At 38.5% G+C, this 26,350-nt stretch overlaps 1 protein-coding gene across 3 annotated transcripts in view; it reads left to right on the forward strand.

Annotated features, from left to right (window-relative positions):
- ZFPM2 (zinc finger protein, FOG family member 2) overlaps positions 1-26,350 on the forward strand; it is a 322,041-nt gene that overhangs the window by 262,400 nt on the left and 33,291 nt on the right. The gene's annotated exons all lie outside the window — the stretch shown is intronic.

Here is a 26,350-nt window from a genome sequence, read left to right on the forward strand (position 1 = left end):
GAGCCCACCACAACAGACCCATGTTAGGGGAGGACATAGATTAAGGGTGCTGCCACCCCCTGGCGGAGTCCAGCAAACTCTGTGGGCATTAACCCTTTTTTTGTGAGACAATTAAAAATACACCAGATTTCACTACCTACTTAGTGTGGATGGAGAGGGGTGAATTTAAAAAGAGCATCACTAGGATACCATGTCAGTGATTCATCCTTATTTTACTTTTGTTTCTCTCCATCGGAAAGGGAGATCCCTTCCTCAATTTGCACACTGTAATACTATTGACTAACAAGTCTAATTTCATTCTAATGATTGCTACTGCCGTGAAATATGTCTAGTTTCTTTGCTAACAGACAGATAGCTTTGTTGTATCTACAAAATTTATGGAGGATATTACACCAGTAAATGTGAGCTCTAAGATTTTACATCAGTGGTCTCTGAAGACATTAAATACAAGAACAAATTCAAGTGGTTTGTGTTGGCATGTTAAGTCTGAGATACGTATGTAACCTTATGCGTATTTTTCTGCATGTATAAAATGCTTTAAGATTTTAGATTAGGCATTAATTTAATGCCGTTGCATTTTTTTCCACAGGCAGGAGAAATCTGTCTAAGACTTATGTAAAATGTTCCACACGTTGATTTATATTTACAGTATTTTCTATATTATTATTTTTAATTTTGAAAAGCCTGTGTATTTTTATTTCATTACATGTTACATAATATTGATTAAGGATTTAATTCTGAGACATTTGCAGAGCAGCGTAATGCTGGATGTTGGGACTCTGACATCATGAAAACTGCACCTTCAGGAAATAACATTGTCAAACTCTATTTCAGGATCTTTTCTTCTTTTTAAAATGTCAAATTTTAGAGATATGATGTCTTCAGAGGAATCAGAACATTTTATGTTGGCATGGGATGAATTTGCTCCAGTTCTTATTAAGATAAAATACATATTCCATACGCTTTTGAACAAAATTCAAAAATTATAGTAGTATTTATTTATATAAAAATAGTAAACCTGTTATCTGTTATATTAAATAAATTATCTGTATGATGACATCATAATTCAAAGGCAACATTAAATTATAACATTATTTGGTACTGTATATAGAACAATAAATCAGTGCATCCTACACCTTGTGTGACCTTCTATTTTAAACTGCAAATGAAAACAGTTAATTTGCCGCTCCACTGTTGCAAAACTACCATTCTCACAGGCAAAAATACACCCAAATTATAATACATGTTCACAAAATTATTTTTTCTGTCCCAAAATTTAAGGACCTACATTTCTATCTTGGGAACAGCAGAGGCAATCACAGTTCTGTACCCCCCTCAGTTCTTTACTGTGACTTTTAGAAAATGTGTATCAAGGCAGGATATTTTTTGCCCTTTCGGGTTAATTTGTTTTACCTACTTATTTCTCACTTGAAGTCTTAATTCTGTCTGTAGGGCAGATCCTGCCAACCCCCTTCCATGGGCAAGTATGATCCAATAGGCTTTCATGCAGGTTTGCACAGCAGAAGCAGAGTGCAACGATTTCCGTATTTCTGCTACGTTCGACGCTCATGTATGTAAGGAAGCTCTTCCCCAGACATTTCTGTCAGCAGCTCTTGAGGTGGGTAGAGAGCAGACAGAGCAAACCAGTAGCAGTTGATTGAAAATATGAAGATCCACTGATTCACTTGTGCTCAACATCTCTGCTGTAGCAGAAAGGAAGTTTTCCTTGCACCTTCTATGTCACGGTGCCCTGCAATGATCCATGTGATTTGGGACAAATGAAATGTCAAGCACTTTATGATGGCCTAAACAGATGCATTTATGATACTGCACGTGATGAAAAATAAGAAGCTATGGTACATGAACAAGCAACTGTGACTGGTGCAATCAAGGGCCTCGGCAGAAGACGGAGGGGGAGGAGTGACTGCCTTGTGCAGTTTGATGCAGGATTCTGAAAGACCCTTCATGTGTCTCTCAAGTGCTTTCCAGTAATATAGTCTCTTATATGACTAACATCTGCTTGCATACTTCATTTTTACTGTTTTCTTCCTGGTACTTCTGAAATGCCATGTGTACTTTTGATATGGGTTTTGTTTGGGGAGAGAGTTTAAAATGTAAATATTGCCTCATATTTATCCTGAAGACTGCAGCTCAGCCTTTGCTTGTGGCAGGACGTGGGAAGGATGGTAGTCATCCTTTTCACCTGTGGGAGTTCATTGTGTATCTCAGATTGGCCTCCAGGAAAGGTTTAACACACTTACTAGAAGTCCCGTGTGCCTGGGGAGTGGAGTTGTTGGCTGCAGTCTTCAATGTGAAACCTAGGGGATGATCAGATATCCTGGACTCAAGCTGTTGCGATCCTTGAATAGAATAAAAGGAGCGAGATACTTAACTTCAGCCAGCAGTGTATGAGAAGCCCATATATACAGTATAGAAGTTGAATTTGTCCTGGTTGCAGCAGGTCGTATTGCTGATGAGATCCACCACAGCACTCGGCTGGTGTCTCTGTGCCCAGGGACTATGCATTCCTGCAGGCCTGACAGGAGATGGCATGGCCTCAACCACCAAGGGAGGCTGTTATCCAGTGGTGTAGGACAGGGCCTCCTGATCAACCGGAGACGGTTGAAAGCTCACCATTAGCAAGTGCAGTGACTGCTTAGTAGCAGCAAATCAGTTTATAGACCTTTCACATGTACTACTGATATACATTTTTCTTTCCTCCCCTTTTTATTTTTCTTTAAGAGAAGCATTTTTCATCGTAAAATTTGTGATGTAAAATATTTGCCTATATCCAGTGTATCAACGTGCATCTGTGGAAGAGTGAAGCCACCACCGTGGTTCATTGCAGTCTGGCATTTCTGGTGCCTGATCAAGCCTCGCTCAGACATGGAAATTTAAACTCAGTGAGACTTGTGACTGGAGAGAAAAGCAGGATCTGTCCTTTACAGATAAATTAGTTCAAAGTTGGACAAGGCAACTTTTATTTGCATTCTAGACTTTAACTGGGAGGCTAACAATTGTCAAAAATAACTCACATGCTTTAGTGCATATATATAAACCGTTCAAATGTGTTAGTTAATGCTTTTTAAATTAAAAACATAAAGATCTGTGAACACGATGAATTCGCAGCAATGAAAAAGAGACCCTCACAAAACCTTGTCAGCTTGAATCCAGGTTGATGATTCCTATTAGAAAGAATCATAATCACATGTGCTAAAATGATGACAGTGCTGAATAAGCCAGCAAACGTGAGAAGCGGTAGGAACAGGACCATCGTGGGATGCTGTTAATGGTTGATTTCACTGAGTCTCAGTAGACACGTGACACTATTTGTTGCCTGACTATTTTAAAAAACTTGTGTTGAGAGAGAGAGTCAGAAACAGAATAAAAGTCTCAACCTTATGATGCGAAGAACATTTTCCCCCTCCCCCAGATGCCTAGGAAAGACAGAAATTTGAAATAAAAAAACCAGCCGTAATGTCAGTCTATACTAAAGGGAGCGTTGTTCTTCATACAGCAAATGCTGTCATGGTTTTGCAGTCATTTGAACACTAGATAAAATTAAACAGAACAATAGTTATTTCTATTTTACTTTAATACAACAGAAAGTTGGATTTTTTTGCCATAGAAGGCAAGGCTTGCGTCAAAACAAACTGTAGGCTTAGAGTTTGCAAGGAATTATGGAGTGTGGTATGTGTCTGGGTTTGTATACTTTATTTATCATCACTGTTGTCTTGTGAGGGCAGGTTTGTCATAACTCACTGCTTCACTTTTCATGAGTTACAGTCATGCTTTCGTTCGCAAGGAATAAGAATAGTATCATTTCTCTCTTTTTGTTTTTCTTTATACATACACTCAAATGTACACAGTGTAAATCTGTGCCTCTTACTCCAGTAAAAATCCCTGCGAAGTAAAAATGGAGTTCATGTAAATGCTTGTGCACATTAGAAAAATATAAATACAAAGAACAGTCTTGTCCCAATATAGAGCAGAGTTTAATGCCAGCATTACCTATTAAAATCAGTGCATTAGGCTTATGGTAGATGTGTGTATGTTAGTTTAGCATAATACTGCTAAAATTGCCAATCTAAAACCCAGTTGCTGTAGCCATTAAAAAAGCAAATGCTCTTTCCCTTTCATTTATAGCAGTATTTGGTCAGTGTGCAATGTGATTAGGATGATATTCCATCACACTGGACTTTCATTAATCAACAGATAACCCTCGTAGTTGAGTAAATTCAGCTTCTCTCACATCTTAGGACTAAGAAGACTAAGTATGAATCCTACCAGTCAGGGAAGTCTAGTCAGCAAAACAGGCAACATAGAAACAAGGTTATTCTTGTTTCCCTACCCTCTGGGCCACATCTCTGCCCTGTGCAATCCCTGTGGCACAGAGCAGTGTCAGAGAGGAAGACAGACGCCTGCCTGCCCCAGTTTGCTGTGGTAGTTTCATCTGGGTGAGTCAAGGGACACAGTGCTATGATATACATATACAGATATATATACACAGAGATAGCTGAAGAGGGAAGAACGGCCAGCCAGACACTGAACTGTCGCAAAACGGAGGTTGCTTTTCTGCCTAGAGCCTAGTCTGCAATTTACTGCAGACCCACTCAGAGCCAGGGTCACAGTCCTCTCTGAGCAGTAAGATAGCCAGAGCTTTCTCTGAATCGACCTTCACCTTGGGCACCCTCATGCCCAGGTGCTCCTACCATGCTCGTAATCCCACAAGGCAGCTCTTTTATCTCCCCTCCCCAACAGGCCTCTTTTTAAGACTTTCTTAAGTAAAGGAGACCATGGTGAAAAGTCATCGTTCTTGCCAGTGGGCACTGGGTATGACATCTGATGGCTGCCAAAAAAAGAGACTTCTTTTTCCAAAGCGGAGCAGGTGGCAGTAGCTGACTGGAACACCATGCTGGCACTCGCTATATCATAGCACTGACAGCAGAGCTGGAAGCTAACAGGTTCACAGTTGCCTAATGTCATCATGCTGAAGACATTTTTAGAAAAGTTATGCAATTGATTAGCTGGCTACATATACCTTTTTTTTTCAAGCTGAGTCGGTATTTTTATTCTAACACAGCTAATAGCAATAAAGTAGATTTACAGACAAAGTGCTGCAAATGAAGTTTTTAGCAGGTTTTGGCAGCATGTTTTCCAAGAGCTCTCACGCCATCCCACAAGAGCTCCTTGGAAATCATATGAAATGCATAGGGAAGTTAACACACTAACGTGATTCCTAAATCCAAGAGTAGTAATTGACGGTTTCTTCTGCGGAAAGGTATTTTCCATGTACTTCTTTTGCGGTGTCTCTCAGACTGCTCCACCTCTCTTCTGCAGAAGGACATGCTGCCATCTGAAGAGACAGTGAGGAAAAGTGTTTTGTGATCTCTCCGGAATGGCAACTGTACTGCGCTCTGCAGCCCAAATTCCCCCTAATTTTAGACATGTATCCAAGGCACTTAAATTGAGATCAGTGTCAGCCTGACTGTTGATAATCCTGGTGTGGAGACAGGCGTTTGAGAGAGCAATTCCGTATACTTCAGCTCTGAGTGAGAAGAGGAAACCCAGGACAACCACCTTCCCTTGTTTCAGTGTCGTAGTTACATATCTTGGCATTTAAAGGATTAAGCTGGGACCATGTTGTCTCTCAAAACTGATCTGACAGATGCAGTGAAATGATTTACTTCAGCTTAAATTGTAGTTTAGTTGCAAATTAGCCGGCAAATACTTAAGAAAGACAAATTCTGGTAACAGCGATACACGGTTGTATACAAGTAGAAGAAATGACAATTGCTTTTCCCCCAACGATGACAGAAGATACATGACTCAGTTATCAATCTCAGAATCTTTATTAAAGCTTAATGGTAGATGCTATAGTGAGGGAGCTTTTTATTTGGCTTTATTATGTTTGCCTAGTTAACTGATCGCAACATTTTATTTTGGATGAGGACTTTGCCAGAGTTACTTCTGTTTCTAAACCTGAAAAATTATAACAGAGCAATATGTTCTACGTGGAGCTGCAGCGTAAGGCGACGGAGCTGTCAGCTGATCAGGCAAAACTCACCAGTAATAGCATAGCTTAGAGGAATCCAATGGGCTCTAAAAAGACATTGGACATGATTTATACAGCTTATACTTTAAAAGAACTGCAAATACTGCTTAATTGTGCAGTGGAAGAAAAGAAAGACAAAGTCTGCATCTCAGCAATATAAATTCTACTTAAAAATATTATTTTCTGGTGGGTTTTTTTAGCTAGAAAAATGGATGTAAGCTGCATCTTTGAATGTTTCTTTTCTCCCATGCTTTTCCTTCCCTTCCTGCCTTTGCTTTTTTCCTTTATCTATTATCAGTAGTATAATACTTCAAGAATGGGGAAAGAACGAAGGGAAGGTATATGAAATTCATACTTTGGGGGGAAGAGGGAGTTGAAAATCAATAGCCAAATGAGCAAGAAAACAATTACTTTCTGGTGCCAATGTTTTCATTTTCCTAGTAGGACTTCTGACCCTGAAATGTTCTACCTGCGATAGCTCCCCATATTTGTTAATTATCAACCCACACTTCAAAGCTGATCGGTTTTCAAGGGCTTTTGTGGAGGCCAGCTCAGGAAAATGAGTATTCAGTACCACAGGAATATGTTTAATTTGAGGAGGTTTCATTTTGGTAGGGCTTCGGTTTGCATGAATGCATTGTACCTCTTGGATGTCCTTACAGCGTCTTGGGGATAGGCCCTTCAAAGAAAGAAAATAAATGTATGCAATATAAAAGTCACAGGGATATTTCTGACACAGTGTCATATGATTTTGCATTGCAAGATAGCATCTCTTGGAAAACGATAGCTAAATGGAATGTTTTAAAAATATATATGGTGTAGTAGTTGCTGTACTGACTGATAAGGACATGCAGAAGGCTTTCTATTTTGTTTCACTTTGTTGTATCTTTTAATAATTTAGCCTAGATATTATTTTTGTGCTGGTAGTGTCATTTCCGATCTCACTTGTCCTCTGCCCCCCAAAATACCTTTGAAACTAATAAGTAAAACAAAGTACCCAGTTCTGCCCTCCCTATTTACACAAGATGAAAGCTGAGTTTTGCCCAAGGAGGACTGCATGGTCAGCCCAGTGATCTGGAAAATAGAAAAAAGCAATAATACAAACTAAGACTCTCACATATCATTGTTAAGATTTTTTAAATATCTTATTAATTTCAAAGAAATTGCTGATAGAAGTAATTCTGGATGCAGCCTAACACACACATATTTTTGTTACTAGTAGAAACTTTCTGTTACCATTGTCTCTTTTCAAGAATGAAGAAAACACTTCTTTCGTGTTCTTCATTACTGCCCCATTGCTGACTTCACTGAACCAAAATTTTGATATTAACATTTCTCAATTATATATTTCATTTAAAAATTGATTAAAGAGCAACTTTAGAAATCAGTTAACCTACAGGTTAAGTGCAGAACACCATTTCAGCCCAAAGTAACTTAACCCTTCTTTAAAAAGACCTAAGTGTGAAGAATAAAGACAGTATTTTTCCTTTTCCTTTTTTTTAAAGAAGCCACATGAAATGTTCTCCGAGTTAAGTTTTACCATTCATAATGAATGCAGTCTCGCCATTCAAATGCGACCATAAGTACACAGAAGATAAGAATTTAATTAAATGTAGATTAAAACCAAACAGGAAAACACACTCGCTGATAATTTTATCCCATCCTCTGGCCATATTTTTTATACTTCCTTCTTGTTCTTCTTTGGGCTATAGCTTATCAACATGCCGATAGTACCATAACTCATTACATCTGATGGTGCTGCTGAAATGTGCAGGCTTGGTGCTTGAATTTCAGAGGCACTTAAAATGCAAAGCATGTAAATGTCTATGTTAAATATATTAGTGTGGTAATGTTAGTGAAAAGAAAGTGATTTCTTATAAATCCTTGTACCTCACATCATACATTATCATCGCCCAGTCACAAACTGGTTTAAATAAAAAGCTATTGAGGCTTTCTCTTAAAATATATTTCTCTTAAAATATATTAATTTTGTTTTCATATGACTTGGCTATTTTCATATTAATTTCAGTTACTGAAATAGATTACTGAAAACCTAGAGATAATATTTTTAGTGCTTGGTTAAATACACATAAGGTAAACAGGTGACTGTGAGAGGTCTGACTGACCCACACAGTGTCGCAGTTCAAGACCCAGTGGCAGTGTGGAGGTTAAACGGACCTGGATACCAAACCACTTTCAATCACAGATACATGGAGTTTTACGAATTATGCAATTCCGCTGTTCCACGGAGGGAGATGGCAGGGTCCAGAAGCCAAGTGGTGCAGCTGTACTCTGCATGGTCCTGGGGCTGGGCTGAGGCGTCCCCGGGTGTGTGTCCCCAGGGGATAGCCCCAATTATAGGGTAGGTGGAGAATATCCCTTTCTTAATTGGCTCATCTGGCCTTGACAGCGATTAACAGCTTGTTATGCAGAAGTTACACCTTTATTCTTAAAGCTGAGATACTCCCTTATCCTATAGGGTTAACTGAAGTGCATCCACTTATGCTAACACTGTTGTCAATTGGGCCCAACTACTGCACATAGCTGCATTTTTGTGCATCAGTATAAATAATCTGTTTAGAAAGATGATTTTTTAATGTACAACAAAAATAAAGCATTTATATTTTAAAGGAAAGCAGTTTACGTAGATTGAAGTCATGGGTTCCAAGCTGGCCCGATGGAAGCCTTGCTGGCTCTGCCTGACTGGTAGCCTCTTAACGCGTCTGCAACAAGTTCTTTAGCTAACCAGCATTGCAAGATAAAAGAAAAACATGATCCATAAATAATTTAACCTGAATTTGTCCACTATTATTTATTTCCAATGTATTTTTTTCACTACATATACTATACATTCCAGGGAAAGAAATTAAACAGTTCAGGTCTGCGAGGGTTTCACTGATGGTACAACAGACACTGGACCCAGCTCAGTAATATGGAGATCAAAGTAGCAGTTTGCTTAATTAAATATTATGCTAAGGTTTAGAATGCCAATGTGTTCTTTAATATGCAATCTTGATTTATTAAGCACTATTAAAGCATAACTGAAATAATTTATATGCTTGTGCTATCTTATATTTATAACCAAGGCCTATAAAAACTGGAACATCCTTTAGTTTTGCAGTAAGGAAAGAAGCATTTCTTTCTTCTATTTTATCAGCAAATAAATTATTTGGCTATATGTTGCTTTTAAGTGATTTATAATGGTCTGAGGGTCGCAAATGTGAATATGAACTTTGCTTCAGCTCTTGACCAAAAGGTATTTTCAAATGAAGAAGATGGATCTGCAACTTTTTATAATTAGATGGCCTTTGATCTGAGCTTTGTGGATCAATCAGAAGAGAAATTACTTCATGTAAAAAGTTTAACAGTATTAGAAAGTGATTACTGAGGTAATCAGAGCAAACTCTGCACCTCATCAAGAACCATACCTGACCTGCCATCACTCAAATTTTGGACAGGATCTGAAAGCAAGTTTTCCAGTGCCAGACCAGACACTGTAGGACATAAATGACACCTGTGAGTTAGCATTCCCCACCATTTCCCTGAGCATATTTTCAGGGTGGGACCTAGCTTCCATTAGTTTCTTCCTCTTGACACCAAAATGAGGTGATATCCATGAGAACTTGCATGTAAACATTTTTTTTAGTTATTAATGTTAATAGTTTGTGTCAGGTAAATTTGAATCTGAAAGTCGGCACATGGCAAAACTCTGAGACTCTTCAATGTTGAAGCCATTTCATACATTTCAAGTGATGCACCACTATACTAAATTTTTGGACATACTAAAATAGTCCTAAAATCAAGAACTCTGTTTAAATAGAGTTAGAAATAAAGTATATTTCTTTTATGACATCCACTGCTGTCCTGTTACATGGAATAATCAGCCCAAAGATCTGTAAGACAATGAAGCTTCAAGAGAGGGTATTTCTGGTCATTACAGTGACATTTTGGGATAGTTTAAAATGCAGTACGTTTCCAGCCCACAGATACTGCAGTACTTTTCAAAGGAAAGGATACCACAGCTGTTGAGAACACCTGAAACAGTGAAAGCTGAATTTTTAGAGGCATTGCCCTGAAAGAACTGGGTGTAACATTTAATGTGTTAATGATTCAAAATGTTTAAAGAAGAACCGTTAGCATGGAGATCATACGCTAATTCCACAAAGGACTGGTGCATTAAATATAGTTTATATTTGGAGCAATGAGACAGAGGAGAGAAAGCCTGTGTTAATACTTCAGTGTCTATGTCTGAGAGCTTTTTGGAGCACATTGTTAGGGCTTGCCACTTTCCAGGAACAGCTAAGTGCTGCTCTGCAAGAGTGATGGCCTCTTTCCACATCTGCAGGTGTAAGGACTGATATGCAGAAGAATTGATTCTTTTGTACGCTTCCTGGGGAAAGGTAGAAAAGGCTGCAGAAAAGCTGTAAAATTTATTTTTCATTCATTGTCTCTACTCCGTAAGTTCAGGAGGCGTTGGCTCTTGCCTTTCTGCTAGCACAGACAGACGAATAATTCAGCAAAGCCATGGGTGCGGCAGCACCCACTCCCGAGAGCCCCGCGGATGCGCTCCGCCCTTTGACCTTCGCCAGCCCTGTGCCTCCAAAATTGTCTAGGTACCACTGCATATGGTATCGGTAATATTTTCAGACAGGAAGCCAGCAAAAGGGTTTGGGTTTTTGGTTTTTTTTTTTGAAAGGAGAGCGCTGGATTTTATTTTTCCTCTGACAAGTTCACTGCTTTCGAGCTTATCCAGTTTTGGTGGAAAGCTTTTGGTACTGAGAGCCCCGGTTCTTTTGCATGAGTCAGTGATATCAGAGAGACCCTCTCCTCTCACACAAGTCAGTGATACCAGGTCCAGCTCCAGCACAGCCACTTGCTGGTCCCCGTTGCCTCCCAAGAGCCAGCAGCCCTGCTTTGCCCCAGGGGAGCTGCCGCCAGCAGTTTTGCAGAGGCGAGGGAAGCATGGCCTGCTTCCAGCTGAGAAGCTGCGCAGGTGTCATCGCCCCTCCTCTGGGAGACGGTGAGGATGCAGAAGTGCAGTGGGACCAAGCAGCTCTTAGAGAGATGGGCAGAGTGAGACACAGATTTACCTTGCAGATACCGTAACGCTGCACCAGTGTCAGGGCTTAATAATTTTGGTGGCTTATGATCCCCTTTCCCTTTAGAATTGTACCTGATTTCAGTGCATCAAGAAAGCCTGCAGCTTCCGATATCTAACAAAGACTAGCTGTCTCCTAAACATCATAATGGTGTACCTATACTTCTGGACTGAAATGATCCATGTTCTACCTCGGGGGGTTTTTTTCCTGTATAATTCATGTGGATGTCCTGTGTGCACACAAATCTATTTGTGGCAAGAAAGTACTTATGTTTTAGCATGGTCTTTCATGTTTCACAAGTAATTTATTAATACACAATCACCCACTAAATATCCCATATCCTGGAATGCAGAAGTACATCCTGTACTGTATAAACAAAACGTTGATATTTCATGGATACTTGTATCCTTGCTAGTGCAGGGCTGGAACTGCCTGGCAATTTTGCCATTTATTCTGTGAAATAAAACATGCGAAGCTGTGCATACAAATGTGTGATGTCCAGTTGGCATTAAATTCAAGAAAAGCCCTTTTGCAGAGAATTGATCCCCCGGTATGCAGCAATAGTTACCTTTGCTGATTTCTGCATCCCTTAAAACATCAACATTAACTTTTGTCCAAAGGTGCTTACATCCTCATCAAACGCTATAATGATTGAATCATCGGTTTGGCATGAGTAGTTTTAAGTGAGCTACAGGGTAGAGATTTCATTAAATTAAGTAGCGTTCTGCAAAATATTTGTGAAAATAAGCCAGGAGAAGTAAACAGTTGTGAAAGCTGAAAGGATAAAATTACTCCTGCTAATAACATAAGATTGCAGTCAGTAATCTCTTCTGTTATTTTGGCTGGACGATGAGTTCCTTAATAATTCCCTCCTTTATCAATTCCTTTTTGTACATTTTTTGTTTTACAAACACTGGGTTACAGTCTCACAGGAGAACCTAAGCCAGTAAGCTCCAAGTAGGAGCGGGCTTACGCATATCACATGTACCTTAATGGCAGTATCTCCATCAGGCATTACAGGAAATACTCGCACCTCATCGTCGATGGCAATATTTTAACTGACTGTGTTTCCAAATTCAGTGCCCAGCCCCAAAGTCAGATTGTGGCTAATGCATGTTGCAATGTTAACAATAACACATTCTTCCCAGAAAAACTAAAATGACAGGTGTAGCTATTGATGCTTCAAGCACATACTCTGACCTAAAGACTCGCAATCTGCTGCGCTCAATCCAGCACATACTGTGGCAACAGAGCTGTGCTGGAATCATGCTGGAGACAGACTGACAAACGCTGCATGTGAACTTTAACTTTTCCCCCCCCCCCAAATTGTGGGTTTAGCTTGCTTCTTAAGCTGATCGGTGCTGGAAATGAGCATCTCCCCATGCCTTACTGAGAGATGGTTTTCCTTCTAGCGTATAACATGACGAACTGTAGGGAATATGTATGTAATGTGGTCTCTTTTCATATGTTACAATATTTGAGCATACACCCACAGTTAAAAGGCTGCTTCTTGTGAAATGTGTGCCCTTCAGTTAATTTTTGCAGCCAGAGTCTCGCTGCATTATAATTGCAAGAGTATTGCCCTTCTGATTATTTCTCCTGACTTCCCTATTTCTGCAAAAGAAGCAATTACAAAGAACCAAAGCGATAATACAGCAAACATAACTTTAATTCTGCTTTCGGTGATTTATCAGTTATTATATTTTGAATTTCTCTGCAGATCATTGATTCCAGTTTGATTTTGTTCATACATCCATTTTGTCTAATTCTAGGTAAATATAAGTCACATTTTTTACATTATACCCCTCAGAGGGCTTTATTTTTTCATTTCAGTAACCATTATTTGAATCATAAAAAACCACATTACAGTATTCATAATGCACTGCTTATGTGACAGTTTCTGAACTTTAATATTCTTTTCTGTAGTGTGCTGGCTTAGCAGCCTATAAAAGAGACATATTGTTTATAATGTTTCTTCGCCACAACAAATGATGCACTTCTAGGGTTTATGAAATGGCAGTAGTTTCTAAATTTGTGATTCTTCAGTGTTCAGCAGTCAAGAACAGTTGTACATCTGCTCAGCACAGACTTTAGGAGACTATGAACTTTAATTGAGGAAAAATAATGAGGGTTCAGGGACCACTGATAGAGAGTCGGTTGGTAAGGCAGGTGCCCTGCTGCCAGATCAATGGATTATTTACTTCTTTGTCATAAACAAGAAACAGTTGGGTCTGTGTAGAGATTACATTCATATTCCAAAGCCAGGCTGCCTTTTTCTGTTCCCTTGTAAACATGCAGTATATTGAATTCTTTTAAAACTTGCTCTGAAAAACATAACAACTTTGCTCCTTCACTTCATGATGTAATGTTTACCTTAATAGTATGATTTAAAGGAACAATTTTAAGTTCAGTGATACTCATTTTGCCAAAATCCTAGTGGGCATATTAATTAATAATCTGCACTTTGTGTGCATAGAAAGGATTCTGGGGGGGTTGGAGCGTGTTTACATGTGTATACAAAGGCATATTTGTAATGCATAAAGCTAGATAAAAATATAGTATAAGACAGACATATGAAGATATTTAGAAGGGAAGAAAAAAGATGAGAAATATATACGGGCACATTTAAGCCAATCTTTTACAGTCTGACTACCATAATGATAATGTTGTTTCAGAACAGAGTTTATAAAAATTTTACACACCACTGAAGTGGAATTTCCTGATGCTTTAATCAGAAAAAATACAGACTGCTTTTCCATGTGAGTCAAGCAAGTAATCAGGAGTTTCAGAAAGCATCCCTAATCCGGGGTGTGCTAGTGGCTATCTTTTACACACCTGTGTAACCCAACAGGGCAAGGTCAGCCAAAAAGGGCATGTTCTGCTCTAATAGGTATTCATTAGAAAAGCAAACAAAGACCACTGTGCAAGACTGCATGGAATAAGCCTTAATTTCCATTTTAACAAGTTACTTAGTCTTACATTACTCCATGCCATTCAAGAAAATATGGATGCTTAAATCACTCGTGTCAGAGGTCATGGGATTAAGTTCCTAGTAATGGGCTGAGGGGCCAAGGAGATCTGACTTCTTAAAGCAGGGCGTTAATCATCTGATCTCCTACATTTCTCCCCAAATTGCTAAATAAAAGTTGTTTTCAAGAAATTACTTTTTTATTTTTAATACAGTGTCATGTGTGGAAATATTTTTCCCAAGGATGATTCCTTTTCACACTTCACCTCCATATTTTTAATCAATAATTCTGAGTTAATCCTTTGGGGAATCTCAGTTTTCAATGCCCAATGAGAACTGCATTGAAAAGTATCTATGAGAAAAAAAGTTTCTAAACTTGGAATTCTTTTTCAACAAATTACTAATTAAGTTACTGAAGTTTTCCAGACTATATTCAGATTTAATAAATACAGGAAAGTAAATTTTTATCTTGTCAAAAATACAAAATGCCCCAGCTGTATACACCTATTTTATTTAAGATATTTTCCATCACACCTTTCTGCTGTTCTGAATAACGCAGGATAGATCATGCTTTCCTTTTTTGGGCATGTATTTTACTCCTACATATTCCACTCACCTTTTTCCTCGTGTTTTACAGAAGCGATTTCCATTTGTTTGCATATTACGGCTTCTGTACCTATTTCTGATGTCTGCCTCATAGCCGTGCTGGTGGGGTGATTACAGTCATGAAAAACACTGCTTCGGAGTGAGTGTGCCAACACATGCATACTGTAAGGGGTGGGAAACAGACCGATAAACAGTGAAAAGTACCCGCATTTGGTGCTGTTGCTACCAGGTACTACATATGGGACCAGCCTAGTTATAGCCTTCATTTTGCACGTATGCAGAACCAATACAGTACCTAGATTTTCTGTGCTCAGGTGTACTCAAGCTATTCAGTTACTCCAGATTTATTCCAGAGCGCTTGAAAATAGAATTTGGTCTGGCATTTTCTCTCTCCAGTGATGATCTAATCTACAAATGAAGCAACAAGTAATTGCATTTATGGAATTTTCATATTATATTAATTCCATAATAAAAGCCAATGACTCTAAAATTTATACATTAAAATTGATAGAATACTTCTAAGTTATTGATAATCAGGTAGTTTGTTTATTGCCTAGTCTACCTTGGAAGTTTGGAATTAAAAGGCAGTGAATTTTAAAAGAAGAAAAATTACAATACCTAATTCCTCTTTATATAATAATTATAAATCTAGCCTATATTTCTTGTAGAACTTGTTAACCAATGGTCAGGTAATATTTTGATAAATTATTATGGCCACCAGTAACTACAGTGATCATAACAAATTTGTATAGCTCGTACGTATTACTCATATATTTAATTTGCTAATTTTCATATGCTACGTATAATTGCAATCCAAAGAGATAGGTACTGCTTTTAGTGTTGAAGGATGTGCTCAGAAAATAAAGAGCTCGTCTGGTGTGTCACGATCTGAAGCTCCATGTAAAAAAAATTACAAGATTTGTTAATCTTTAAAGCTGTGCACAGAACGTTGATATTTTATCTGCTGTCCTGCATCCTCAGGAAGAAAAACCCTACATGTTTCTGAAGTGCGTTGCTTTTAGTTAGACCACCATGAGCTTCATCTGCACTTGTAAAAGCTGATGTAATAGCTGTTTGTATTTCATACAACCATCTCCCGAGTGAGCCATAGGGGTTAATCTGAAGATTAGTAGCTCAAATCCCAGCATTTTCCGTAGCATAGTTTTCAATTTTAAATTGTGTGCTGTTATTGACAGTCTCCTTTCCTCACACTTCTTGTTAATTTTGGTATTTGGAAAGACGACAACAGGAGCTGAATGACAGCAAAGGTATGTGCATACAAGTTATGTAAGTGTTTCTTGGTGGGTTTATATATATATTGATATAAGCATGCATTTTCACACAAGCTTACTGTAAAGATGGTTGGCTTTTGTGATCCTTTATAGTTTTCCTTTTTGTTCACAATCTCACATGGTCACCTACATTTTGGACCTTGTAGCATATTGAGCATCTGACTAAAGAAGTTTTACTGATTAATTTAGATAATTTATTGTACAATGGTATTTTCTCCTGGAAATTCAGGGGAAATGGATGCTAGAAATATGTGTAATACCCCAAAATACTTTATAAAAATGCAAGAAATAAATGCATCTTTGCAGTCCTGGCGCCATGTGAAATTTTCTACCTGTCACGGGGCCAGAGAGAGACAGGCTGATTGTGTGTCTGATGCTTCCACTAGTCTGAAGTTTTCTTACGGGATTAAAGTTGTGCTTTCAACATTAAGCAGGAGGACTAGATTGGATCATTTTGGAATGAAAACAATAATGTTTTAAAATGCTTTTACTGGAGAACCTCTAAAAATCTCCATTTTATATTAGTAATTTTCAAGTAGCATTTGTTTTCATCCCTATATCTACTGCTATCTTCTCCTTCTCTTTTCCTAACGGAGCTCTAACCTAGCAGTAAGGATACAGCAGTATCCAAAGGCTGGATACCAAAAAGAGCTCAGACTGGAAATAAATGCACTTTTTAAACACTGAGATTAATTAATCCTTGGACCAGTTTAATTGTGATGTCTTGTGTATCGCTTTGTTTCAATGGGGACTGCATACTTTTTGGAAAGAAAAATTTGACCACAGCCTGCGAAGCACAAGAAGTTCCCAGAATTACTGAGAAAATTCTAAGATACGCAGCAGGCAGGACGCCAGACTTGATAACCAAAACACTTCCTTCAGGTGTCAAAACCATGGAAATGCCCTGCCATTACTTTGTTACTCTCTTCTCACTTCTCATGTTACCTGCCCCCATGTTTTCAGTACTGCTTGCCCTGCCTTTAGATCTCAGGTGAGAAGGAATCACTTATTGGCATATTAGAAGCAGAGTAGGATTCTCATGGGAGATGATAAAGCATGATTACACTGTAAGCAGAGATAGCATAAAACTCCTTGCATCCTCACCTGATTCCCAGCATTTGAACCTTATACGCTAATGGCACCTGAGATTCCAAAGACAAGGGAGTAGTTTGCCAGGTTATCAAAGATAGTGTGTTGCAGACATCCTTTCGGCTGTATATCTGTTAAAGAGGATTGATGAAGCTCTACATTGTGGGTTGGTCTTTTTTGGTTTTTGTTTCACCTTTGTTTCATTTTGATTTGCCTTTTTTTTCCCCACATAGATGTTAAGATCATATTCTGGTCTAAGCTAATAAGACCCTTCTTTAAGCCAGCAAAGGCTAGGATATGATTTATGACCTCAGTGGTGGGGTAAGCAGAGTCAGGGATGTACACAAACATTCCCTAGGTATGGGGTTATGCAGCCAGGTGGCTACCAAGGCATGTTACGCCAGTGCATAAGGGACTGGTTGGCACTGCTGAGGAGAAAGGGAGGAGAAAACCTCCCCTGTGAGTTGCGAGGCAAAGGGCAGGAGTTGTGGTTAAGGGCACTGCGAACCACAACTATGTTTATCTATTATCAGTTATTAACATAGCCAAATGGCATTGTTTCCAGAAATTTTTTTCCCAACTGAAAGGAAAGCCAGAAAAAACAAAGTTTTACCTTTTCCTTCTTGACACACATCTACAGTGCAGTCGATAAAGCTGACGTAGATGTAGGGATAGAAAGGTGAAACTCTGCTTTGTTCCAGCACGGCCATGGTGGGCTGGAAGCTGGTACCGGCTGCTCCGCCTGCCAGGACTCTCACTAAAACACGGGTGCTGCTTTCTCCATCACCGCAGTTAAACCGTCATCTGTTAAAATGAAAATGAACACGGGTATGTTTGCTTAACTTAGAGTGAAGTGTTTTACTGCAATGCAGATGCATCTTCTGCATGAAACACCACAGTTGCAGCACAGCACTGCAAGCACAAATAAAAAAGCCCATTTTTGGAAGATTTGTAGTTTGGCCCACATCAAAATAATCCTATGGATAATTAAAAAAATGAAGAGGAGAGCTAAGGGGGGGGGGGGGGGGAAGTGTCCCACAGGCCTTTTAAAAAATGCGCACTTATCATTACCATGCTGTGACCTGTGAATGAAGAGGTGTACCACAACCAGACTTCCAGAAAGGTTATTCTATAGATTAGCAGTTAATATAATGAAGTTAGTTGGGGGGGGGGGAATCAAGGTTTATGCTTACATGACTGTATTTATATAGAGACAGTAAATTCAGCTGGATGGCGCTAAAAAGTTCATTCTGGGTTTTTTTTTATTCTGTAAGAATTACTGCACTAATCAGACAAAAGATCTTTCTACCCCTCCACATCTTATCCCTAGAAAATGCTTCATCCATCTTCTTAACACCCACATCCCTGAAATTCATATTTTTTTTTTAAAGAGATAAGTCAGTGGATAAGAGGGATTGATGCCTTATCTGACAAACTGACCAAAGCCTGAACAAATGGAGTCTAATTGCCCCTTGCTAACTCTGCAAGCTTGACTACAGGCCGCCCTCCCCCCTTCCCACGCATCTACCTACGTTTGAGCACAAAATGGCAGCATCTCATGAAAGTCCTTCCTCTGGGGTAATGCGGAGGTATCAAGAGAATCTCATCCTTTGCCATATTTATTTCCCCTTCCCTGAATCAGTAAAAGTCCAATAGAGATAACACCAGTTATCTTAAGAAAATTCAAATTTTATGTTGTAAAACTGGGATTAAAAAATTAATAAAAAAATTAAATGTACTGTATTTCATGGATTTGGGTAAGGAAAGAGGCAGATCTGATTAATGTGGGAGGTGAACTTACTTTGATAAAGGAAATAAGATTTGTCTGCATTCAGATTCAATTACTAGTTACTGTTATGTACATATTTTTGTGAGTTAAAATTATTATAAGACTGAAAAGTTTAAAGATTTTGCTAGATTTATTTCATTAATATTTTGTTGCGGTTTTTTAAGTTGATTGTGAGAAAGGTATCTAAATACTGTTCTGTAAACAAACCTAAATTCTCTAAGATTATGTTTTGAACAAACCAGAAACTCGTTGTCACTGAGATTGTCAGGAATGAAGTAAGGTACTTTGTAATTGAAGTATTCACGCCATCTTCCTAAGCCTTTATTCCAAAAAGTATCCTCATGCAAATAGAATAAATCACATTGCAAGCCTTTCAGAAATGCCATTTTCAGTCTCTACCTTCTGATGATTACTGTTCTCTTTTTTCTGTAAAGTTCTATAGAGAATATATTTTAATTAGCTTCCACTTGATACCACTTCATACACACTGCCCAGATTTGACCCAGTGTCTGATCGTATAGAATGCATTACAAAAGAACTGGTCATTTGAGTGCTTTAATATAGCTTTGCATTAATGTGAGACATCATTTAGACAAGGCATTAAAAGTGTTATTTTAATGACTGAAGTGTGTAGGGTGGGAAGAAGCTTAATCTTTATAGGAAGAACAATTTCAATTAGCTCTAAAATATTAATTTGTTGGTATAACTATATACTCTAATGTATTTGGCTACAAAAAAATCTAATGAATAATACATTGCTAGATCCCGGTCTAATTCCTGTGTTGTAACTAATACTGTCAGTTGAAACAAGGAAAATAGTCTTTCACCATTCACAGTTTCGGTTGGGGAGGGGGGTTTAATCTGACTGCTCGTAACAAATTTTTTCAGCATAATTCAAAAAGGTAGAATAAATAAGGAAAACAGCATGTGGCTATGGGGTTATTGAATAGTTTGTAAATAGAAAGTCAACATTTAGTTTCAGAAAGTACATGTCATTTTTGTTTACCCAGTGCATTTAAAATACATTGCAACTGATTGATAGAAATATGGTATCCACCTGTGGAAAGCTTGAAGACATTATCATAAAATACCTAGGTGCTGTTAATCCATAATGCCGTGCCTGAGAAGCAGATATATTGTCCTTGTGACTCCTGCTAGCCCAGAATTTAATTTCTTAACCTTATATGCCTCATTTCTTATGGCTAGTAGTACCCTCTCAAGTACTTATGTAACAGAACTTCTCATAAAATCAATGGGAATAGCATAGTTAAAATCACTAAGTACTGAGAACACCTTGTTTGCCAACCTTGGAAACCAGATACAGTTTTGGAATTTCACCATTTTTCTTAAAACATAGTTTCTAATTATTCTGCAAGGATGCAGAGTTCATTGCAGCTTGTTAACTGCATGATAGCCTAAACTGAGCTTCCTCCAAGGCAGTCAATCCATAATAACTCCTATGCCGATGTTGGTGATTTTACTGATGAAAAAGCTTAATTTTATGAAGCTCAAAGTGATCTTATTTCCCTTCAGTGTCAGCATTGGTCACAGAGTGTTTTGTGAAAGAATACTCTGAGCCTGCTACTGTACTGCAGGGTTTGTTTTGCAGTTCTTCCCCTGGAAGAAGCCAAATGCTCAGCTTGTGTAAGTGGTGTAGCTGTGTTAAAGCCTATGAGGTGACCATCCTGGTTTATCCTATGTTCTCATATCACTTTAACAGACTCCCTGTGCAAAATGTAGTGCACACTGTCTTAGTGTTCTAAAGAATCAGTACTGCTTATTTAAGTGCTCATGCTCAGACAACAATTCCTTGCTCCTGCTCGTGAAGGAATGGAGGCACCTGGTGCCCAGACCTGGTTACAGGTATTCCATTTACAGAAGGAGACATGCTCCAGCGCCAAAAATTTCCTGTTGTCTATCCTCCAGGTCAGCATGCCAGATCAGTCCTCAGATGCACTAGGGTTTTTTTCTCACTGACTGAGCAATGAGATGTTACATACCTTTCTTAGGTCCCAAAGTCACTTGCTAGAGTCAACCACCTAAACTGGAGACAGCTCAGGCTTCCCAGACACCACGTTTGAATCTCTGAGGTGCTTGTTTAGCACCTTCTAGTGTAGCCTGTTTTGTACCATCATTTCCCAGCAAAATGAAAGAATGTATGTTTACTAACAAACTGTGAATTAATGTAATCATTCCTTTCAATAAATAATCTCAATTCCTGTAGCCTAATTTCTTAGTTTGCATACTCTGGGATAAAAATGCTTAATTTCTCATTTTTGTCAGCCTATTGTTTTTTCTATTCCTCTGCAATAAATGAAGGAAAGTTAAAAAACCCCATAAGAATCTTTTAAAATAAGAGAAACCTATTTGCAGTTTCAGAAACTAGGTAAAAGAATGCTTTTGTAATAGATTTCATGCAGCAGTTGGCATTGGCAGTACTGCAAAAAGAGATGTATTCTGTCGTGCTCTGTTTGATCAAGTGCTAAACCCGTGTGATCAATAGAGAGACAGATGTCGGGTGCAGATGGCGATGCCGTGATACCTGGGGCAGAGTGGGCCTGCCAGAATGACAGAATGGGAACAAGGAAGAGCAGCAATGCAACAGAATGTGACAAATGAAATTAGGGTTTATACTAGTCGATAATTTACAGCTAATAGAAAGTGACAGAATTTTTCAGCATACAGCACATTTACTCTCGTAATACTATAGTCAATGCATTTTTCATGCAAAACAATAGGAGCTGCTATGAAGACTAGGCTCTTCCTATGTGTATTTGGTTACATTGCAACTTGTACAATTGATTTTTAAACAAAGCTACTAACATCACATTTCAAGTAAGCACCAAGTATATGAGACAAGATTGTATTTTCAACTTTGAAATGAGTCCATCTGATACTCAGATTGTGTAGTGGACCTCTAACAAGAAAACGAAGACATTATTACCTGTTTATATGAATATAAAGTAGAGATCCACCACAGCCACATAAATAAGCATTGAATGGCCATTGTTATTTGGAGACTGAGTTTGTCATCTATTTCATTCTTTTTATTAATTAAAATCATGGAGTGAGCACAATGAGATTTCTTCTCTTCCTCTCTCCAAATTCCAATCTAAAATCCATAGTTAATGCACTTGGCAGCTTATTGTGTTATATTTTATGCTGATATAATTCAGAGTAGAATGATTGGTACCTTCGGGTTATACCCTTTACGTTAAAGGTTAAAATCGCTTTTATTTCCTTTTCTGGCTTTGCTGAGTCTCATGAACTATGTAAGCATGTGTGTATACACGTGTACATATTGCACACACACACAAATATAAACACATATATATGGAATGTTAATATCGTCAAAATTGATCGCGAACTCTTTTGTTATACTCTCCAAGTTTACCCTGATGTCAACTCTAACAAAACCGGGCTCCCATCCTATATAAACTGAAGGTTGTGAAAGTTGTATTTATGACTAAAAATGTAACATAGCGGTCAAATCTTTTATTGTGCAATTTAACGTTTTCTATTTATGGGACAAAAGGAATGGACATTTTTATAATAAAAAAGCAGTTAGGCCCTATTCTGAAAACATGATTTTTAACAGTTCTGGGAGTGAAGGGTCTTGTTTTAACAGCCTGTGATACGGCATTCAGCAAGCCAAACTGCATCAGAACAGGAAAAAAATATTCCTCTTGCTCTTCTTTTCCTGCTGTCTACTACTGCTCAGCTTGATGTATTTTTCACACTAGAGGTAAATGTTTCCTAATGCTAATGTCACTTGATTTTTAGGGTAAAATCTGAACTTAGTTTGGACACAGTAAACACAGAAAATCACCATTATGAACACCAATGCCTTTCCTTCAGGTCTCTGACAATCTACCCAGCTATCTATCACATGCATTTCTATGGTGTGTTAGTTCCAGTGGACAGTCATTTTGACTTGATGTCATGATATTCACACCTAGGTGAGAGAAGACCTTTTGATGTAGTATTTCTTCATGAAGCTGTGCAACTGTCAGTCTTTGTGATGGTTACATAGAGCACAGCTAAAATTTCCATGCGGGTCCCTTCCAACTCAGGATATTCTATGATTCTATGACACAAACAGCTTTGTAGGCTGTTGATGTGTATATCTATTAGTAAAACAATGCATTTTCCTATTCTTCGATGTGCCTTTTGACAACATGAATTTGTTGCTTTTCCAGTGCCTACAGAGAGCATATATCTTTTTTTTCCTCCCTAGGAATTTGATTCTTTGCAGAAGCAGGTTTCTCAACCAATAAATACTGTATTCCCTCACAAATTCAGGCCCTCAAACATTCATATAGTCAGAACAGGAGCTCATATTTTTCTTCATCCTGTTCTTCCTACACTATATATGGTATGGACAGTTGGAATTTTACAGGTATGACAAGAGTAAATACCTACATTCAGCATTTGTAATATTTGCCACAGATGACAGATATTGAAAATGTATCATACAATTTTTACACTTTCATTGATTGTTTCTGTGAAACAAGTTTTAGGGAATATGCCAGACACTTGCTGTTATTACCAGTTCAGAGCACTGGTGAAAACCATGCTGAAATACTTACCTCCAAAAGCTCTAATATACACACCTGTACTTGCCTTGGGTTTATCTAATACATTAAGCCTGCATTTAGTAAAGTCTAGTGCACCTATCACTGAGTGTGTTTAACAGAGGGTTTTTGTCTTGAATTACCATTGTGTTTGGAAAATCATACGGTCAAGCCTGTAGTGGAGACAGAAGCATGAAGATTCAGAGAACTCTTGAACCAGGAAAGAAGCTAGTAACCTTGAAACTCAAATATCTCACCAAGGATGGTGTAATGCTAAAAAAAGAACATAATTTTATTGGTAATGTATTCTTCCCTTCTCCAAAGTCGTAGCCAAGCAAAACAGAAGAGACAGCAGGTCTTCTCCTCTGAGCACTGGCACGGTGGTATCATCTTGGAAAGCCAAGCTGGGAGAAGAACAATCATCTGTGATACTGAGAGTCTGGCATGTTTCAGGTGCCATTAATCCACACGCATGTGCCCCAGCTGCTACACTGGCTGGAAGGGGCTCACCTGTTGCAAAGAGATCATCTCTCCAGTAACTTGGGGAGCTGAAAGAATGAGCAGATGTGTCAGCAGGAGCTGGCACCACATTAAGAAACAAATCAGGACCAGAGGTTTCTTACGACTCCGTTGGCTACAGGTTCAGGCCTATAGGAAAGTCTGACACTTCATGCAGTCTCAGCGTTCTCAGAGATTTATTTTGATTGACACAGAAATTCTGCTAGTAGACTAGCAGGTTGTTCACGTGGAAATTGTGTGAAGAATTTCTTGTAGAAAACCTTGGTGAGCAAAATAGTATTAAATGTTCATTCTCCAACCTTTTATGGTTACCTAGAAAATCACTGAGCATTTTCAGGTGGCTTCTCAAGTACAGAAAATGTGCATTGGGCATATGGTTCACTGAAAAGTTATGTCTGAAGCTGTATATGTCATAGCCATTTATTATTATAAATTATGTGTGCGCTCATATTGAGGAGCCTTTCACCATTAGTATGATCATATGGCGTAATGCATAGCTACATTATCACAGGTGTGACATGCTATGTCCCTTTGTATCCTGTGAAAGTCAGAAGTACCAAACAGCTCTATTTCAGTGACAATATACAGCTTTATCTGAGCCCCAAAGGCAACCATTCAATTGTATGAGACTAGATTTCTAATTTAAACACATCTAAAGATCTTTTGCTACACATCACAAAAGCCTATGCAGTTTTTAGAACAAGACAGAGGCTGTCGGTTTGCCATATATGAAAGCTCAGTGCACCCAGATCTTGAGTACTGCGTGCAGCTCTGATCTCCACAGCTGAAGAAGGGCAACTGGAGTGATCAAGGGAGCAGCTATCTTGTGACAATACACAAAAAATCTGAGACGCCTCTGTTTGGTGAAGAGAAAGCTGAGGAGGAAATAAGATACAGGCTTACAAAATCCTGAAGCTGGTGGATAAAGTGAATGAAGAACTGTTACTCTTCAAATCCTGCAGTGCTAGAGGAAAATGGGAGAAGAACAATTTAAAACAGATTATCATGGCAGGGAATTAACTCTGTGAACTTGGTGCCACAGGAGCCTGTGAATGCAGACAGTATCAGCAGGTTCAGAAAGAGATTGGACAAATTCATGGACAACAGATCTGTAAATGGTACTAAGAGGATGTATCCGCTAACATTACCAATCCACACTCATGCTTGGGAACTCTTAGGGGAATGAACTGCAGGAGGCCAAGTTCTCATGTTTTTACTAATAATATAGCTTGTTTCCTCTCTAGAGACAAAGCCTGAACTAGATAGACCACCTCTGTTCTGGCAGGGTATTTTTTATGTTTCTAAAGGTGAGGCAGTAGCACAAAGACTATAAGAGAAGTCATTCCCCTATCAACAATATCAGACAGCAGGAGAGCTTCTGAGTCCTGGTTTGTACCAGAATTATTAGCAGAGGAGGCCCTTTAAAGACATTTCTAAGTAAGGATAATAAGTAGAATTGTGTTTTATTTTTAAAAACTCAAATGTAAATATCAATTCAAATTTTAAAATGTGTAAAGACAGTTTTCATCTTCTTGTCATTTGACCTTCCATTTTGGGTATTTAATGTGGTTAGGCTTTGACATTAAATGAGAAAAATGTATGTTTCCTTCAGCAAGCGTAGTACGCCATGCAGCAAGATAGGCACCTGGGCAGGGTGGACGGAGATAGAAAAGCCAACCAAAGGTTTTCATTATCATAGATATCAATATAATATTCCTAACAGTTAGATTGCTACCCAGAGGATCTTTCTGCAGAAGACTGATCACTGCCATATTCTAGAGCCTTTCCTTCATCACTTGCATTTTGATGGCACCTATATCATGTTAAAACTGGCATATCTCCTTTTTAGTAGGCACAATTCCACCCTAACAGATGGCCATGATGATAGACATGCCAAAGAACCAGTATGTGTATCAAGTTTGATTATTAGGGATGATATTCCTATCCAAGAACGTTTGAGTGGCATTCTGTACCAATCGTCTGAACCTATTGGTATGGGCTGGAACAAATGTTGTTTTGCTAAAGTCAAGGGATGTGTTAACTACAAAATAGGGAGATGGGGACTATGTAATTTAAGGTCTTGGTAAAATGGAAATAAAAGACCACTGCCTCTGGATCACTCACTCCAGTCTAGCAAGAACCAGTCATGAATCAAAATCATTAACTTCTACTGGCTATCTAACGGCATAATTTAGTGTCTCTGGTGTATTTCCTAGTAAATAGTTGTTCTTTTTCAAATGGCATTGTAGCTGGCCAGCATAGATCCTACTGCACCACAGACAGTGCAAAGATCTGCTGAAAGGAGAGCTGAATCAGTAGAAAATTAGAGCAATATGCAAAGGTTTATGAAAGCTGAATT

The sequence above is a fragment of the Phalacrocorax aristotelis genome, chromosome 2 (genome assembly GCF_949628215.1).
Source record: "Phalacrocorax aristotelis chromosome 2, bGulAri2.1, whole genome shotgun sequence".
In the NCBI taxonomy this organism is placed as follows: Eukaryota; Metazoa; Chordata; class Aves; order Suliformes; family Phalacrocoracidae; genus Phalacrocorax; species Phalacrocorax aristotelis.